The sequence below is a fragment of the Patagioenas fasciata genome, chromosome 1 (assembly GCF_037038585.1).
Source record: "Patagioenas fasciata isolate bPatFas1 chromosome 1, bPatFas1.hap1, whole genome shotgun sequence".
Taxonomy (NCBI): Eukaryota; Metazoa; Chordata; class Aves; order Columbiformes; family Columbidae; genus Patagioenas; species Patagioenas fasciata.
In genome coordinates, this window is record NC_092520.1 from 207,233,001 (window position 1) to 207,239,821 (window position 6,821).

Here is a 6,821-nt window from a genome sequence, read left to right on the forward strand (position 1 = left end):
TAGCAGGGCCTGTTGTGATAGGAAAAGGGGTGATGGTTTTAAACTAAAGGAGGGGAGATTCACATTAGACGTGAGGAAGAAATGTTTTACACTGAGGGTGGTGGAACACTGGCCCAGGTTGCCCAGAGAGGTGACGGATGCCCCATCCCTGGAGACATCCCAGGCCAGGCTGGACGGGGCTCTGAGCAACCTGATCTGGGTGAAGATGTCCCTGCTCATGGCAGGGGTGGCACTGGATGAGCTTTGAAGGTCCCTTCCAACCCAAACTATTCTATGATTCTAAGATATGTGCCCTGGAAACAGAAACCAAACCACTGTCCTTCAGCCAGCAGGTAGGACTGCGTCAGGTCAGGACAGACTGTGACTGGTAAAGGCAACAGAGGTAACTCTGCATGAAGGATTGTCAGAGCAGAATTTATCAGATTATAGACAAATCACTAAAGAAGCATTCTGACTCCTTGTTTCCCGTTTCTCTTTCTTGATTCTTTAATGCTTTTCTGAAAGCCTACATTAGCTACTATTTATTCACTTGACAAATGTATTAACATGTTCTAGATAATCTGCATTTTGGAGGAAGCTCTTTCATGGTCTCAAGTCAAACCATGGGCTGTTTGGAACAAAAAGAGGTCCTGCAGGTGTCTTGAGATCTGTTGAAGAAAATGGAAATGTGCAATTACATTCTGGCAAGTATATTCCTGATGAGATTGATTTCTCCATATACAACTGACAAAACTCTGATAAAAAAGAAGTGGATTTCTGCAGCTCCTGAAATCACAGCTCTTCAAATTAATTCTGATTCAGCATGGCGATTACGTACTTAATCAAAATTATAGCAACACATGGGAGCTGCAGTGCTAGGTGTCCCTGATTCTTCGTGGCTGTAATAGATGTAGATGTAGATGTAATGGATGGACCTTTCCACAGAATATTTATAGGGTGAGACTGTTCTGTCATCCATAGACAGATATTTTCTGAGGCTGTGAAATTGTGGAGCCAAAATTCAGGTATCTAAGACACCAAATCCTATCTGAAATTGAAAAAAAATAGACAAGGAAATAATCTAAATAAGTCTGGAAAGCAGGTCTTGCAGCAAGAGGGAAAAATATATCTTTTTCCTCATTTATTCAAAGAAAGTTAAAATGTGCTTTGTGCACAGATGCCTTGGTCACAGCCTGTTCAATAAATGTGTTTTGGATTCTAGGCAGTTTCTTCCCCCCCAAAAAAGACATAATGAGAACCAGCTCCAGCTGGAAGCTGATGCTAAATAATTTCACATTAAAAATAAGATAAAGCACAGAAAGGTGACAGGAAAGGTGAGTCATGGAACAATATGCATAGGGTTGTGCTGGTTGCATATTATCAGAAATCTTTAAATCACGGCCAGATGTTATTCTGAAAGGTCTGCTACAGCTGAAGCAGAATTTCCCGCTCCATGCAGAAATTACGAAGTGGGACTCAGAAGTTTGTGCTGTGCAAGATGTGAGTTGGAGGCAACAACAGACCCTTGTAGCTAAAACCTGATTTTGCAACACTGCTGAAAAGTACATGTGAATGTAAAATGATACTGCTAACAACAGGCACGTGAGGTCTCAAAGTCTAATTCATAAACTCTCATCCATCAGAAGATGACACTCGGTGCAGCATTCATCCCTCCAGAAGCAAAAGGCTTGATGGGGAAAACAAGAAACCTGCCAGCAAAGGTTATTTTCAGCACACTGGATACTGTATGTTATGGTGACTGTTTGCCTACCTCCACTTTATAAGTCAAGAAATTCTCTCTGCCCCTCTCTCTGAGCACTGTGAAAAGGGGAGGTCGATAAAACCTCCACTGAAACTATAACAGAAAAAGAGCAAACAAGAGCCAAAGTAAATACCAGCTGGTTCAACAAATATGAATTTCGGGTAATGGTCATAAACAACAGGCTAGAGCTGTGGATGCTAATAAAGTGAGAGCAAAGATCAATCCCTGCTTTTTAACAACAGGGATTGGTTCAAAACAACAAATAAAATGAAAGTTTGGTCCACAAAAAATAAAAAAAAAAGCATTTGATACTGTGAGTAGCGAAAAGAGCCCTTTATCCCTGCAGTCCTCCTATTCGTAGCATGTACAGGAGCGGTGCCTCCAAACAAACTGGCAACAAAAAGGCACCTGGGAGACTGAAATTGCTGCCAATTCTGCTGACCAAGCTCCCTGTTTCGTAGCATTTTTCGATCTGTTGATTCACATCTGCCTGCTATCTCTTCTCTGATAAACAGACTGCAAACTGTTCAGAGCAAAACCATCTCTTTTCATCTTTCTTTGTGTGGTGGGTCACACAAGGGGGTTCTGGTCTTGCCTTTGACACTTTGAATCTATGGAAGCAGCCGTAACAGTAATCGATAATATTTCATCCTTAACTACTAATGCGTGCAGAGCCCCTGGAAATAAACAGAACAACTCACACTGGTATCCTGGCTTTGAAGTTTAGGGAAGAGATTCAGCAGCTAGAGAGATACTGAGGATATTCATCTATTGCAGGTCAAAACCCAGGGAAGGTCGGTCTCGGTGAGGTTATTGCTGGAGTTTATTTCTTCCCCATCCGCTCGTGTGAGGTTTCGGATGCAGCTGTGCAGACACACCGGGGGCAGGATGCTGAGCCACGGGGATGTCGATACTGATCCAGACTCTCAGCTCCTATGAGAAGCATTAGCCCTCAGATAGCTGTAAGTAATAATAATCAGATATCGTGTTTATCACAAGAGAAGTCCCATCATCGTCTTAATAGCTCTATAAACAATTTGTCCCATTATTTATTTCTTTGTTTGCCAGTGCAGTAATCTGAACACAGATGGCCAAGGAAATATATTTTTCCATCATGTGACATTTGGGGTCTGTTGTCAGCTTGCTTTCTGCACAGTGGCAGAAAAAAGGTGGAGGAAAAGAAAACCATCAGCATAGCCAAGAACCTTGTATTAAATGTGTTCACTTGGGCTGGAAAAATGTATCTCTGAGTCAAAACCATCTCAAAACCAAGGCACAGAAATCTCTGGCTGACCCAAGGATTAATTAATTGATCAGAAAAAGCATAAAGGATCCCACAGGAGAAACCGAGGATCATGCAGGGAGCCCAGAGCTGTGGTGCCATGGTGTGCAGGAGCTCGGCTGAGGTCCAGATCACCACCCTGGGTCAGGACTCCAGCCCGGTGCTGTCACACATCTATTCCTTCCTCTACCATTTTTGTCCTGTTTCTTCCACAGGGAAATTTTACTTTTGAAACTGGGAGGCAAAGGCAGCCGGAGGTAAAGGAGCTTTTCTCCAGCTTCCTGTGCTCTAATGAGGATTGTGGTTCCCAAATTGTGATGGGTGAATGAGTGAACGGCAGTCAAACAACCTCCACGCAGTATAACCCACACGTTATTCAGCCCTGGAAATGACTTCAACCCAGCAATGGCTACCTAAGTGGCCACGTTAGAAGGCAAAATTAATGAGTCAATTTCAAATTCAAGAAATAAATGAATAAAAATGTTTGCTAATTATTTAGTTTGTGGATATTGCATCAATGTTGATCAAACTTCATGGCATTTTTAAATAGTAAATAACATTCTCCTTATCTCAAAAATGGAAAACCTGTCAGGCTCACAATGATGAGAGAGAAGGAAAAAGATGCTAAAACACACTATAATATAGCAGTGCCTGGACTGGAATTTAAATTGCTCTTGTACCTTTCAGTGGAACTAAACTCGGCTATAACCATGTTATGAAACTGTGAAAACCTGTATAGGAGCTCAAACTGGGATATGTCACACCACGAGAACAGCTGTGTTAAGAGATGACACCCCACAGGCTGATGTATTTTAAAATGACAGCTCAGCCTTTTCACTCTGAGAGAAAGGAAAATAATAATATGTATTATTTTAAAGGATATTTTGGTTTGGGTTTTCTTACTGAAAATAAAGCTTAAAACCTTTTTTTTTTTTGGTGATCAAATAAAAAAAAAAAAATGATACCCATAACAGTTTAATCAACAACTTTTTTGAGAGAAAAGCCTCACATTTGGAAAAAGGGTGAATTGAAAAGTGAATAGTTCTAATTTTCAACCAGGACAAGGCATAAGTACTTCATGCAAGGTTAAGCAGCAAGGCAGGAGTGAAGTGAGGAGACACAACTCCTGGGTCCATGCTGTGTGTGTGGCCCTACCCCTATACTGCGCTTCTTTCCATATATTTACAATAGCCAGGGATTTCCTACATGGGATTAAGTGAATTTGCACAGAGCTGTTCAAGTCAAAAAGTAATGATTACCTGCAATGAGCAAACAGAAAACAGAGAAATTTCTAAAGGAATCTGTCTCTCATATTTGCCGCTGTGATAAACTTGACTCACCTTTTTCCCTAATGCCAAAGCATAAAATAGATATATTTTTTAATTTACTAATAAGTTAATTCTCTTTGCAATTTTTTAGAGTTGGGTGGGGAATAACCTGATGAAATTTAACAAGGGAAAGTGTAGAGTCCTGCATCTGGGCAGGAACAACCCCAGGTTGCAGTATAGGTTGGGAAATTACACATTAGAGAGCAGTGCAGGGGAAAGGGAGCTGGGGGTCCTGGTGGACAGCAGGATGACCATGAGCCAGCACTGGGCCCTTGTGGCCAGGAAGGCCAATGGCATTCTGGGGTGTATTAGAAGGGGGGTGGTCAGTAGATCGAGAGAGGTTCTCCTTCCCCTCTACTCTGCCATGGTGAGACCCCATCTGGAATATTGTGTCCAATTCTGGGCCCCTCAGTTCAAGAAGGGCAGGGAACTGCTGGAGAGGGTCCAGCGCAGGGCAACAAAGATGCTGAAGGGAGTGGAGCACCTCCCTTATGAAGAAAGGCTGAGGGAGCTGGGTCTCTTTAGTTTGGAGAAGAGGAGACTGAGGGGTGACCTTATTAATGTTTATAAATATATTAAGGCTGAGTGCCATGAGGATGGAGCCAGGCTCTTCTCAGTGGCAAACAATGGTAGGAGAAGGGGCAATGGGATCAAGCTGGAACACAAGAGGTTCCACTTAAATTTGAGAAAGAACTTCTTCTCAGTGAGGGTGACAGACACTGGACCAGGCTGCCCAGGGAGGTTGTGGAGTCTCCTTCCCTGGAGACACTCAAAGCCCGCCTGGACACCTTCCTGTGCGACCTCACCTAGGCGTTCCTGCTCCAGCAGGGGGATTGGACTGGATGATCTTTTGAGGTCCCTTCCAATCCCAAACATACTGTGATACTGTGATACTGTGATAATGACATTGCATAAAAATAATTTTTGGGAAAACAAATCATGCTTTTATTAATTCATTCATGCAATGTTCACATCTCAGCTCTTTATGGACATTATGAAGCTGTTACACACTGTAAGGTTTAAAGAGAGTTGCACAGAAAACAACTGAACTTGACCGGCAGATTCCATGAAGGTCACAGAGCAAGAGGGACTTCACACAATTTCACAGAGTACTCAGGGTACTCTGAGTACTCAGAGTACTCAAGTACTCTTATCCTACTGAATTTTGACAGATGTCCACATGCAAATCCCTTCCTCTGAATCCTACCAAAAGAAGGAGAAGGCTAGATGCAGATACAATCTCTCCAAGTGGCCTTTGCCAGCTCTCAGCCTTGACTTTGGATATAAGCAGCTCCAAATTAGGAAATATTCAGAACTGCGTTTGGAGCACACAGGAAATCTGCAACCAAATCCTACTTTTTAATGCTAGAATCTAAATTCCTTCCTGCCAACAAACAGTGTCTGAGAGCTAAGGCAATTCCATCAGCCTGAAAGAGCAGGATGTAAAAGGCTGGATCCTCTCTAATGTCAATTAGAAGGGCTTCTGTAGAAAATCATCGTTAGAAAGGGAAGCAGAGAGGAAAAAGCTGATGTGCAGCATCCCGCATCAGACCTGGTGGACGGACTGGCCTGACTCACAACAGCTGCCGCAGCGGGCAGCAAACAGCTCTGAGATTAAAGGCACAGTACGGAAAAGTAAAATGCAGATAAAAACAAATAAACGAAAAAAACCCACACTGATCTCAGCCACATCACTGCATTTATATCACCATTATTTCATTGTTCTTTTATTGAATGAAAAACTTCAATATTTACCGTCTATTTAAACGTCTATCTCTTGGTTTTGTCTCCATATTTTTCCACTTACTCTTCACAATGGCAGTGACGTCCATACACACCACAGGCATATGTGAATTATTAAAAGCTATCTTTTCAAGAGGGCTGAGGTGCTATGAAATACCTGAAAGGGACAGTGTTACAACAGACATTCTTTCAACCATGCATTCAGTGTTTTCCTAGATGTTTTCATGTATGTAACCAGAACTGAATTTTTTTCTGAAAGAATTAGGAGTTGCTCAGCTTTCTAATTGTAGGGTTGTTTGCCACAGCTGTCTGAGACACAAAAGACAATATATCTCAACAGGAATTTGCAAATAAAAGCCTAAAAGGGATTTGTAATACTTGTGCAAGGACCTCAATTTCAGGCTTTTTACATTCTATGACTCCCTGGATTCCAGCCATTCTGAAAAGGGTCCTCAATTCCCAAATATCAGTTAAAAACATTGTATAGTATTGGCTCCCAACATGCATGTTCCTGATGTATATTCATAGAAACAGTTATGACTGAAGTTAAGAACGTAACTCAGTATTTACATGCTGAGAATCCTGAAGGCTGATATTTTTCTCAGCAGGACTGTGCTGAAAAAGGTGAAAATCCTACAGATGCTGAATGCACATATTTCCTCCTGTTCACAGAATCATAGACTGGTTTGGGTTTGAAAGGACCTTAAACATCATCCAGTTCCATCCC

At 42.0% G+C, this 6,821-nt stretch overlaps 1 long non-coding RNA gene across 1 annotated transcript; it reads left to right on the forward strand.

Moving 5' to 3' along the window:
* Positions 1 to 2,455: 2,455 nt before the first annotated feature.
* LOC139827109 (uncharacterized) lies at positions 2,456 to 3,517 on the forward strand. The gene is made up of 2 exons (XR_011737305.1): positions 2,456 to 2,703; positions 3,239 to 3,517. It is a non-coding gene; the product is annotated as an uncharacterized lncRNA (long non-coding RNA).
* Positions 3,518 to 6,821: the final 3,304 nt, after the last annotated feature.